This window comes from Dromiciops gliroides, chromosome 1 (genome assembly GCF_019393635.1).
Source record: "Dromiciops gliroides isolate mDroGli1 chromosome 1, mDroGli1.pri, whole genome shotgun sequence".
Lineage (NCBI taxonomy): Eukaryota > Metazoa > Chordata > Mammalia > Microbiotheria > Microbiotheriidae > Dromiciops > Dromiciops gliroides.
Window position 1 is genome coordinate 626217255 of NC_057861.1, and position 12840 is coordinate 626230094.

Sequence of the window (12840 nt, forward strand, 5' to 3'; positions counted from 1 at the left end):
CATAGCTAGTAAGTGTCAAGTGTCTGAGGCCAGATTTGAACTCTGGTGCTCCTGAATCCAGGGCTGGTGCTTTATCAACTGTGCCATCTAGCTGCCCCCTCCATACTCATATATATAGAGAGTATATATATCATCTATACTCGTCTACATAGAGAGTATATGTGTGTATGTATATATATATATATATATATATGTATATATAATAATGTGTGTATATATGTATATATATGTACGTGTGTCTTTTTATACAAATATATTAAGGATTAAGGGCAGGGAGTATTTCACTTTTGTCTTTGTATCTCAACATGAAACACTTCTGGCATATAGTAAGCACTTAATAAATGCTTAGTGATTTATTGATATGGACAACACAAGATTGTTGTGAGGAAGACATTTAGTAAACCATAAAGTGATATAGATATGTGAGTTGTTAACATTTTCACTATTATTTGTGAAAGCCATGATAGCACGGCAGAGGGAGTGCTGGTAAAATCTGGGTTTTAATCCTGCTTTGGATACAGCTAGTAAGTTACCATGGACCCACTTAAGCTCTCTGAGCCTCAGGAAACTAAGACTATGTGTTGTAGGTGGATTTCAATCTGAATCTGTAGAGGGAGTTCCCACAGTAGAACCAAATTATTGGGTTTTGACATGTTGACGTATTATTTAATGATGTATAATAACAGCATATTAGATAGAGCACTGAACTGAAGACTTGGGTTCAAATCAGGCTTTGCCACTTGCTAGCTAGATGAACTCAGTTCCTTCATCTATAAAATTAGGGGAGTGAATTAAATTACCTCTAGATTCCCTTTCAAATCTAATATTCTATGATTCTATGAATTACTTTTTAATATATTTATATGTTCATTTAACAGTTTCCAACAATGTCTGATTAGATGAAGATAGTAGTAAACATGCAGTCAGTAAGCAACAAATGTGCGGTCAGAATTTTAGGTCTCAGAAGTGTGGCATGGAAAAAAGAACATTAGATTTAGAGTCAGGATTCAGATCTTGGCCCTAATGTTTACTAGCTGTGTGGCCATGAGAAAGTTCCTTATCCTCTCCAAGTCTCACTATGCTAAACTGTAAAATGGGGATAATCATTTTTGCAAATATTATTAGGATTATTTTCAAATTATTATTTGAGAGAGAAGCATAATGATGCCCCAGAGCTATCTCCCAGAGGCCAAATTGAGATTTTTTTCTGCAATTTCGAGAGTCATATATTCAGATTTTTTTCTTGGAATATTCATGTATTTTATCTTTTCCAAAATGGCCATTTCTTATCATGGAGAAAGTGAAGATAGACAATATGGTACAGTAGAAACAGTGCTGGATTTGGAAACAACAAGTCGAATGTTCAAATACTGGTTCTTCCACTTCCTACCTGTGTGATCTTGGGCAAATGACTTAACCTCTTTGGAGCTTAGTTTTCTTATCTTTGAAATGAGGGATTTAGACTAGATTGTCCCTAAAGGACTTCATAGTAGTAACTTTATGATTCTATGACCTGTGTTGGCATTAGTCAAATATCAGGACAACGGTCTTACAGAAGGACTTCCTAAATATTGAAAGGGTTTGTGCATTGGTGAGCATGTGGATTTACCAGAATCTCTGACTCTTCTTCCCTACATTTGTGAACCCTATTAATTTTTCATTGCCCTTCTTAAACCCCTATATGGGTCCGCCTTACTGAAAATACAGCCCTTAGTGTTTCACATTCACAGATCTTGCTATGTGTTCCCAATCTAGTATTGCTTTCCTCCACCCTTGGACTTCTCTGGGTTCCCAAATGTCCACTGCCAAGCCTGTTCACCATGGCTGAGAGAGAGCATGTAAAGAGAGCTCACTGCTTATAGCACCATGGACAGCAACGCAGGAACAGTGGAGCATGGAGACCGTAGGGCCTAGGGCCAGCACCTTGGAGAGCATCCCAGAGAGGGGTGGCGGGAGCCGCAGGACCAAAACAATTTGAAATTCAATCTCAGCAGGGAAGGGACTCTAGGAGTAGAGATAAAGCAGCTCAGGGGGAACCTGGGAGCCCGGTAGAGAACCAAAAGGAAATAATCCTGGAGCCTTGAAGATTTCTAAAATTGTTAAATACTCTGAACAATGTGGCTAGCAGGACATAGCAGAGACAATGTAGTTTGATGGTGGGAGCACTGACCTTGGAATCAGAGCTGACTTGGTTCAGGTCCTGGCTTTCACATTTATTATCTGAGTGACCATGGCCAAATCGTATCATTCCTCTGTTTCTGTTTCCTTATCTTCAAAATGGGGGACAATGATACTAGCATGGGCTGCTGTGGAGTTGTAAGATAAATGTAAGCTTTTCCCCACTAAGAGCTAGAGGAGACCCTAGAGATTGCCCAATCACTGATTTCATATGAGAAAATTCAGTCTGAGAGAGCTAAAATCACTTGCCTAAGGCCACAGAGTCTTTTTGCTTCATCATGTATGTAGTTCTACATGTGTACTAGTTTGGGTGCATATCTCTCCTGTGCCTACAATGAACCACAAAATGTCATATGAATATACGATTGTGTACACACACACACACACACACACACACACACACACTCAATCCACTGATCTAGCTAGACAAATAGTTTCATCTTGTGGAAAAACAACAACAACAAATATTCCAAAACCTAGAGAAGGACATTGGCTAAGGCTGACTATGGAAGAATACAGAGCGACCTCTTGCCAGAGTCCTGGGGTTCAAGCTGCCCCCACATTTGCTGTCTCTTCCAGGAGACATTCTAACCCCCTGCTCTGGGTGTCAAACCTCCTTCCTGAGCCTATGATAGTGGAGAACCCTCCTGTCCTCAGCATCAAGTTGCCCCGTGCTGTTTTCCCATCTTGATTTCATTCTGCCAGCCTCGGTCTGGCTACTCCACATGCTACCAGCTCTTTAAATGGCATGGGCCCATAGATTCTCAACAAACTGTATCAGACAATGAGGAACAGAAAGAGGGACAGTTCCTGAGATTGCAGAGCAACTCTGAGGTGTGGTATAATGACTGGGGACAATTTGGAATGTGTTTGTACCTATGTGTCTGTGTGTAGGGGGATGTAGGTATTTGATACTTCCTGGTTATGCAACTGCTCTACTGTCAGACTCTAGACAAAGTGACTGTCCCTTCTGTGTGTAAGATGGCCTATTTGTTACCTTTCAATCCCTTCCCCCTTCCCATTTATTAGAATGAAGTGAACTTTTAGGAAAAAGAGTGTTGCAATAAATGTCTAGGGACACAGGAAAGATGTAGTTGCTACTTGAGGGCTTAGAATAGAACCATTCTAGAATGACAGGGGTGGACTATGGAGTCCAACTCCCTTATTATGCAGAGGTCTAGAGGAGGGGAAGTGACTTGCCCAAGGTCACACAGTGAGTCAGTGTCTTAGTAAGCACATGTTGACACCAAGAAAAGGCAGCTGGGTGGTATAGTGGGTCATCATCAAGCATTATGATCATCATAGTCAAGAATCAATGATTAATCTTCTAATTATTCCTGGAACTGAATTAGGGGGCGGCTAGGTGGTGCAGTGGATAAAGCACCGGCCTTGGATTCAGGGTACCTGAGTTCAAATCCAGCCTCAGACACTTGACTTACTAGCTGTGTGACCCTGGGCAAGTCACTTAACCCCCATTGCCCAGAAAAAAAAAGAAAAAAAAAGGAACTGAATTAGGTGCTGCCATAAAGGACTAACTTGATGTGATAAGGAAGATATAGCTATCTCATTCTAATTTCTTTTTTCTTTTTCCCCCTAACTTATTTTTCTCGACTCCTATATTCAGAGGCAGAAGGATGATGATGATAAAAACAACTTTAAGGTTTGCAAAGCCCTTTAAAAATTATTATTTCATTTGATTCTCACAACAATCCTGGAAGGTACTCATTGTCCCCATTTTACTGGTGAGGAAACTTAACCTCAGAGAGGTTAGGTAATTGGCCAAGGGTCACACAGCTAAAAAGTATCTGAGGCAGGATTTGAACTCTGGTCTTCCTAACTCCAACTCCAGCTCTCTAACCAGTGTGCCATCAGGAAAGATCATAGACTGAGAGCAAACCCAAAGTGTCAGCTAACTCCTCAAAAAAAAAAATCCTTCACCCTTTATACTTATGTAATGCTTTAAAATCTACTAAGCTTTTTCCTTACAAAAATCCTGAGAGGCAGGTTGTATGAGATCACCATTTGACAGATGGAGAAATTGAGGCTGAAAGAAAAGTGACTTGTTTGAAATCACACAACCAGTAAGTAGCCAAGCTACGACTCAAATCCGAGTCACTTGATTCTAAAGCCATTGTTCAAACAGCATGACATGAACAGAAATACTGTCAAACCACCATGGGGAGCAAACCACAGGTCTTAGGGTTCTGTGCCTTTTAGGCATATTGGGCTGAGACCCATAGCATGTGGACAAAGGAGTCTCAGTGAGTCTTTACTCTGGAGCTTATGTCAAGGGAGAGAAATTTTCAACACAGCCAGACCCTGGGCAATTTCTTGCTCCATTGCTCAGTCTTCTGTGCCTCTGTTTCCCAGGTGGTCACATGCAAATGATAATATTTTGTACAGTATAGGGAGGAATCTGAGAGTGGTACGGGGGTGAGGAAATCTTCTTAAATCACTGTCACTACTTCTCTCACAAACTATGAGGGTAAGAGTTTTGGCAACTCATGTTCTCTCTGCATTCCAAGATTGGGCATTGAGGGGGGTAATGTCCAGACCACAATAAGTTTCTGCTCTCTACATGAGGGCCTGAAATGAAAGAAGAGCTGGGTTTCGAAGACCCTTATTCTATATATGTATGTATGTGAATATATACACATAGCTATGTGTGTATATATATGTACATATACATATTATAGCTATATCTCCTATTTTCCAGTTCAGTCATGGAGCCATGTTCACCTCTGCCAAGGCAGAGGTTACCTGTTGGTTTTGATTTCCCAACATCAGGTTTCTCAATACAAGGTAGTGTGTTGAGAGAAGAGATTTTGCTCTTAAGACCCTTCCTGGAGCAGTAATGGATGTATCTCACCGAAGGATAGCTCAGTAAGCAACATTTATAATGCTACCTGAAGCTGCTCCCAACCCTTTAGTCTCTGAGAATCTCAGAATATCCTGTGTTCTCCCCATTGACAAAGAGAAAATTGATTAACTGGGATTTATGGGCCTGTTGGGTTGGATGGAGAGAACTCTAAAGGAAAACTCAGAAAGGTGGCCTATCCAACAAAAAGTCCCCATTTGGGGAACCCTTTCCTATGACAGAATTAATCTGGGGCAGTGGAAGGATGCTGTGAAAGCTGTAGCTATTTGAGGAGTGGCAAATTCAGGTAAGGGATGCAGGAGCCGTTAGAGGATGTTACAAATGTTAGCGGGTGGCAACAGGGTGGTAAGGACATTGCAGATGTTAGAGGGATGGTATAGCAATGGAAGGCACATGATATTATATGTCAAGTGACTGTCATATCTATGAGATGGATATTAGAGCTAGTGGAGGGATAGTATAATTATGAGCAAGATATTACAGATAATAATGAGAGCTAGCATTTAGTGCTTTAAAGTGTGCAAAGCACTTTAACAAAAAAATAATAATAGTGAACAATCATATATTATTTACTATGTGTCAGGCTCTGTGCTAAATGCTTTATAATTATTATCTCATTAGATCCTCACAACAATCCTGGGAAGTAGGTGTGAAACTGAGACAGAGGTTACATGACTTGCCCAGAGTCACCCAGCTAGTAAGGTCAAAGGTAGGACTGGACTTCAAGTCCACCTACCTGCCTAAAAAGCCAGTAGAAGATGCATGCTAAGTGAGCACTCTACTATTTGAGCTACATTAGAGGGATGGTCCATCAGTGAAAAGGATGTTAGAGAAGTTAGAGTGACAGTACAGTGGTCAGAGATGATTCTGGATATGAACAATGAGATGAAGGTATACCATTGTGAAAGTTGGGATAACTAAGTGAGGAAGGGTACAGCGAGCTGTTAGAGGGGCAGGATGTTTAGGTGAGAATTTATAGTCAAAGTTCTGCAGCCAGTTGTCTGGGAGTGTCCCTGCTTCTGGGAGTAAGTAGGACTGGAAATTGCCAGGATGCTCAGGGAATGATGGTGCCACTTGTCCTTTTTGTCCACCAAGATGGGTCTTAACCACCAACTCACTATATGCTTACATTTCTCTGACCCTTTCCCCAGGAACCTGAATCTTAGGATTGAAGGATTGAACCTTAGCTATGTCTCAGCCTGAAGGCCCTGGAACCCAGACTCTTTTTCAAAGATAGACAATTCCCTAAGAGGAAGATGCTAAGTTCTGCCACTGTTTTTCCTTCTGCATTGACATCGTTCATATTCTCTCTATTGGGACACAGAAGGTATTCAGGCAGGACATGTCCACTTCCCTCTTGCCATACTTTCTTGTACTATTCCATTCCTATGTGAACTCTTTAGACTGCAAATCCAGTCTTGTAAGTACTAGGTACTGGCTTGCTGTTCTTTTTTTTTTTTTTTTTAGTGAGGCAATTGGGGTTCAGTGACTTGCCCAGGGTCACACAGCTAGTAAGTGTTAAGTGTCTGAGGCCAGATTTGAACTCAGGCACTCCTGACTCCAGGGCCAGTGCTCTATCCACTGCGCCACCTAGCAGCCCCCGGTTTGCTGTTCTATAAGTTAGTGCTTTCTCTGGGCTTTCACCCTACTTTCACAACCTCCCCTCACACTTCCTTTGAATTTCCTTATTTTGTCCCCCATGCTGACAGGCTATTAGGCTCTGTATGCAAGGATATCTTTCCAAATGCCTATGGGCTTTTTCTCTGACCCTCTTCCTCTGTGTCTCCTTCCCCAAACCTTCTTACTAATCCTCCTTCCAGTTCTCTGTATCTCTTCCTCTCCTCCTTTCTGACTTTCTCATCTTCCCTCCCCCCCTCCTCCCATCTCTGAGGAAGGTTAGCCTGAATTAGCCCAGGTATGGAAAGTGCTTTGCATACCTTCAGGGCAGGGCTGATAAAGATGGAACAAACTTCTATCAGTAAGTTCCCTCTCTCTTTTCTGGCTTCTCTTTCAGCCCACTCTCGTTTCCAGCTTTCCTCCAAAGTTTCTTTGATGAGGTTACTTTCAACAAATCTTTTCTCTCTGCAAGGCCCTGCAGCTTGGGCAGAATCTTGCCTCACAGGGTAGGGTTGAGAGGGTGTGGGTGACTAGGGGAGCTTGCATCAATCTTCAACTCCTACATGGTGGGAAAAAGATGGCAGGGGATGAAAAGAAGGGGCACCCAGGATGCTGAGAGAAAAATTGTGGGGGCAACTTCCTCCTCAGCTGAGAAACTTTCACTGACAAAATCCATGACTAAAGCACATTAAAATTCCTTCCATTTTACAGATGTCATAACAGCAGAGCTCTCTTCCCGCCCCCAGATCAGAAATGTTCTCAGGGGGCTATAGTCTCCCCACCTGCATGCCAGGGACTCTTGGGAAAGAGTAAGCTGTACCACAAAGTATCGAGTATGGATTGAGACCCTACATTAATGCTCCAGACCAAAGAATAAATCATACATGTCAACAAGGAGAAAGAGTCACTACCATGTGCCTATTTAGGAAGTGGGAAGAAACTAAAGTCAGGCTCTGATCCCAGGGCAGGGGTGAGGGTGGGGTGGGGGATTGGCTTCTCTGTTATTCCAGCAGGGTATTCCAGCCCCAGATAGTTCCTAGGGCTGTTACCTACATACTATTGGGCAGTCTGTCTGAGTACCTGGGTTCCTTTGATCGCTTCTAATGCAATGGCATGGGAAAAAGAAGAGAGGGGCCTCTTCCAAAGACAATACAACAGGAATGAAGGCCACTGGATCATGACTGAAACAAAGTTCCCTGACCTAAGAATCCCTAGGGCGTAGTAAGGAAAGGAGAACAGAGTGCTTTAATTCTCTTTCACAAATCCATCTTCTAACGGCCATCTGAAACCTATTCTCTCTAAAGCTCCCTCTTAGAGGTTCCCTTAACTCACCCAAGACTGCCATTGCTCCTCCTCACTAAAGGGTAGACCCAACACTCTCTCTAACAGAGAAAAGATTTTTGGGGTGGGATAGGTTAATATTGTCCTGAGCAATTATTGGCCTTTCTCTTTTGGTTGACGATGAAATCCCCCCACTCTCTTCCCTCCCTTTTCTGAGGGTTGTACTGAACCCATGAATCCTAATGAACCAGAGCTTCCAAGGCTCTAGCCCAGTGGTCTTGTCAAGTCTCATAACCCTTATAAAGTACTTCTTTTATTAATATCGCATCTCCCAAGTAGGCTGCAAGCTTGTTGAGGACAGGGACAGTTTTGCTTTTGCATTTTCATCCTCAGCTCTCAACACAATGCCGGTAGCATAGCAGTCATTTGATACATGCTTATTGATGGATTGCTCAGTAGGTCCTGAGGTTAATAGTTAGGCCTTTTCCACAACCCCTTTCTATTACTATGAGAAATCAGGAATGGAATGGATGATTTGAGCATAGGAGAGATTTGGGCAGAGATCACATTAAGTATGGCATTTTGACATGTGAATCTTGGCATGAAAATTCCCCTTCCTAAGCCAAGGGCAGTGGGCACCTGCTGAAGGAGGGGAATGGGTTCCAGTGCCCATTGGAACTAAGTCTACAATGGGATCCATTTCAATTTAATTCAGTTCAAAATTGTTGAATACCTAGTGTGTGCATAGTACTGTTCTACGTTTCTGATAGTTACAAAGTTTAGATAAGATATGATCCCAATCCTCACAGAGCACCCAGGGGAATCTGTCACATGCCCGGTTAGGTATAAGTGATACTACATCATAAGTGCATGAGAGAGGTGCAAAACAAGTGAGATCTAAGGAAGAAAGTATTGTGATTGATGGGGCACAGAAGGAGGAACCAAGGGAAGCAGAGGATCATAGATTTGGGGGTTGGAAGAGACCTAGAAACTACCTAGTCCAACTCTTATCATTTTACAGATGAGGAAACTGAGGCTCAGAGAGCTGTGATAATTTGTCCATTGTCATAAAACTCATAAATGTCAAAGGTGTGATTAGAATCCAGTTCTTCCTGACTCTGACTTCATCCATTACATCATGCTGTCTATTAAGGATTCCTGGAGAAGGTAGGTAGCTCAGTGGGCAGTTAGCTAAGTGCATCAGTTGGTAGAGAGTGCTGGGCCTGCAGGGAGCCAGGAAGACCCGAGTTAAAAATCTAGCTTCAGATATTTACTAGTTGTGTGACCCTGTACCAATCACTTAATCTTCCTCAGTTCCCTCAACAGTAAAATGGGGATACCTCCCGGGGTTGTTATGAGGATGGATCAAATGTGCTTAGCACAGTTTCTGGCACAAAGTTGGGTGCTTAATAAAATGCTCATTTTCTTGCTTCCTAAGTTGGGCTTTAAAAGATGGGGAGGAATTCAACAGGGGTATAATGCCTAGGGAGGGCCAGGCAGCTGTTAAGGAAACACATGCTTTCTTTCGAGCTACAGGCATCCTGGGAGGCTAAGAAAACAAGAAAAGCATTAAAGGAGAAGGTCCAGTGTGAGTCCTTGATCAACCTGCTCTTGGTACCAAGGGTCAAATTCCTGCAAAAAATGCAAGAATTGATTCCTGTTTCTTCTAGTCCTTCCTTTCTTCCTCCTCACGCTAGACTGGCATTGCCTGGGAAACCATTCACCCCAGGAAAGTGCAAACACCCAGTCTTTAGGAAGGGAGTACCCATTTTCCTTGCCCTTTCTCAACTCTATCTGGTTTTTTTTCTTCTTCTTCTTCCTATTCCCCCCAGAACTCTGGTCTCTCATCCAGAACTTTTGTCTCTCTGGAGCTGTGTGGTTCTCACCTCTCCCCTGGTCCTAGGCATGTATCGCACAACCCCCTTTACAGCGTTCTGCTGACCTTCTCTTACTGAACCTACGGCTGGAGTTGTATGTACTCTCAGAGAGCACCTATGGCAACCTCACGTCACCAGGCAGGTTATGGGAAAGAGCAAGACCAGATGACAGGGCTGTATAATCAGGAAACTTGGGATGATTTATACTTAGGGTGGAAGAAATTGAATGGCCTTAGCTGACCCTGTTCATTTATGTGGGGCAGTAGGAGAGGGGAGGGCAGGCCTTCTCTAGAAGGGCCCAGGGAAGACAGGGAAGGGAGAGGAGCGGAAGAGAGGCTAGTGAAGGAGCAAGCTCTCTCCTTTTCTCTGCTGGAGTTGTTTGTGATGAGAAACAAGCCTCCATCTTCCCTGGCTAACTGGGAACAAAACTGGCAAAGGGGCATGCAAGGAACAGGGTGGGGGAAGATCAGGAGATGACAGCAACTGGGCCAAGGGGTGGGAGTGCTAGGTGCTGGATTGAGGGTTGTCTTGTCAGTCAATCCTCGTACCTGAAGAGTACATAGCACAGGTTTCTCAGAACATGAAAGCTCTATTCAGTTCCCTGTCTCTGTTCTCCAGTGAAACACTCAGACCAGGCCTTAGGCCCCTCTGAACAGGCCTCAGGGATGTCAAACCCAGTTCTCCCTAAACATCTCACCTCATCATTTTCTAGTACAACCCCCAATTCCTGTCACCCCAGCTGATCTTCCCTTTCAAACTCCATACTCTTGTTTTTTATGAATTAGAGAACTGCTCCCCACCCATACCCCAAACCAGCAGACTCCAATTTTCTGAGGGAATAGAACTAATCAATCACCCTAAAACATGAAATCCACTTTTCACCATCTCTGAGTTTAATTGTATCTACCAACTATTACATTAGTACACTCCAGAAAATAGATTGACAGCTCATCGTGCCTGGGAGGGGGGGGGGGGACGAATGGGGTAGAGAAATGCAGCCTGGAGTGCCTTCGCCCACAGTATAAATGGGAGGAGGGGGAAGAGAGATGGGCACTTGCAATTCTGCACCTCCATCCTGGCCCACTACATTTCCCATCAGTTGGCTATAGTGGGTTTGGCTGGCAGCTACATTTCCTGGGCTAGTAGCCCCCATAGTGCTCCTGGAAGTGACTCCCCAGAGATTAGAAAAAAGAGGAATCTAAATCAAGATTCGAGATGGCTTGGGGGGGGCAGGGAGGAGTGAGACGTCAAGAAATAAACAAGCCTTAACTAGGTTGATGGTTTCCCCCTTTATGCGGAACGAGGGGCCAAAGAGCTCCAACTCCTTAAAGCGGGGCCAAAGAAGGGAGGGTTCCTGCCCGGTAGCATCTGGTCGTCTCTGGTCTCATTGCCAGAGCCTGTCTGCATGGGCAGACTGGAAATGAGTGGGGCAAGGAAGGAGTGTTTGCCATTACATAAGCCCATCTTGTTGCTGCCCCGGTACTCAGAGAGGGCTGTAATTAAGCACCGTGCCTCCTCCCTCCTTCTCATTGTAACCGCACACAGCCCCTCTGGGTGGGATGTCTCCTCTAGACATCAATGCAACCTGGCACTGGGGGCTTTGTGCCGCGAAAGATCTGGCGAGAAGCAGCCCTTACCTCACGCGCCGGCTCCGGGCTCATGCCATGCTGTCCGCAGGGAGTCTTCCCTTCATGTGGAGATGAGCATGAAAGCGAGAAGGAGAAAAATATCGTGGTGGGGGGGAGGGGGAGGGGGAAGGAGGAAGAGAGGGATACAGCCAGACGACCCCCCCTTGTCTCTGGCAGTCCTGGGGTCGGTCAGTCCCAGCCCGAGGAAGGCCGATTTCCCCTCCTCTCTTGCTTCTGAGGCAGCAGCTCAGCTCCCCGGTTCGAATCAGAATTTGCTGTTTTGAGCTCTCCCCACCCTGGGGGAAAGGCTGGAGGTTCGTCCCAAAAATAAATAAAGCCGTTTTGCAGAGAGCAAAATGTGTTTCCTCCCTCTCCTCCCCAGCAAACAGCAAGCTGGGATCCAGAGAGCACAGGATGAGAGATGCAAGCTGTCTCTATCCCCCCCCCCCCAACCAACCACACACACACACACACACACACACACACACACACACACACACTCACTCACTCGCTCCCTCGCACGCACACACACACTCACACACGCACACATGGTGTCGTAAACCAATCCCAGTTAAAGAGACACAGCCATTATTATCAATAATGCATGAGGCCACGAGAGCTGGCTTGGGTCCCCCAGCCGGGAGTCTCCACAGGAGTGGCCTATCCCTGGGACAGACAATAGGGGTGCTGACACTTCTCAGCTTTCTACAGCCAGAAGTCAGGGGTCCGTTGTACTTGTACATACATATGAACCACATGTATGTTTATAAACATGTACATGTGCTCACGTATGTATGTTCTTGCTCTTGGGAGCAGCACACAGACCAGCGGGAAATGTATTTACACCTACGTGTTCACACTCTAACAACTAGTATGTGAGCATACGTAGAAGTGCATACTTGCGTGCATATATCGATGCACATGTATGTATAGGCATAAAACTTAGCACCGAATGGGACATGTATACAGGCCGTAACAATAACAAACACACATGCACTTAGCAGGAGAGGAGGGGCCGGGCCCCCTGTAGGATGTGGGTGTTCCTGTTGGAAAGGGGTGGGGCTTGCCCCTGAAGAATTGGGGTTGATTGAAGAGCCGGGAGCCCAGGGTTTAGGTGGGTGAAAGGTTTCACTATTTGAGGCGGGGGTGTGGCGCCTCTCCTAGAGTGTGACGGCCCTCTTCGCTGAGTCCATCAAGGGGGCTGGATTGGGTTCTAGGACGAGGCTCTGCGTCCTCCCTGGATTTGTTTTGTGGGGTTTGGGGACCCACGCCCCTCCGAGGCCAGCCTCCCCAGAATACCGGAGTACAGTTTGGTAGAGAAAGACGGAGAGCGAGGCTTCTGAACTCCGGCCCCAAAGAGAAGGAAGGGAGCACCAGGTGC

At 44.9% G+C, this 12840-nt stretch overlaps 1 protein-coding gene across 2 annotated transcripts in view; it reads right to left on the reverse strand.

Annotated features, from left to right (window-relative positions):
- FBXL16 (F-box and leucine rich repeat protein 16) overlaps positions 1-12072 on the reverse strand; it is a 30793-nt gene extending 18721 nt beyond the window's left edge. The window contains exon 1 of one of the 2 annotated variants that reach the window (XM_043970749.1): positions 11469-12072. The gene's annotated coding sequence lies outside the window, so the exon portion shown is untranslated. The remainder of the gene's footprint in view (positions 1-11468) is intronic. The other variant, XM_043970741.1, reaches the window with a different exon arrangement.
- Positions 12073-12840: the final 768 nt, after the last annotated feature.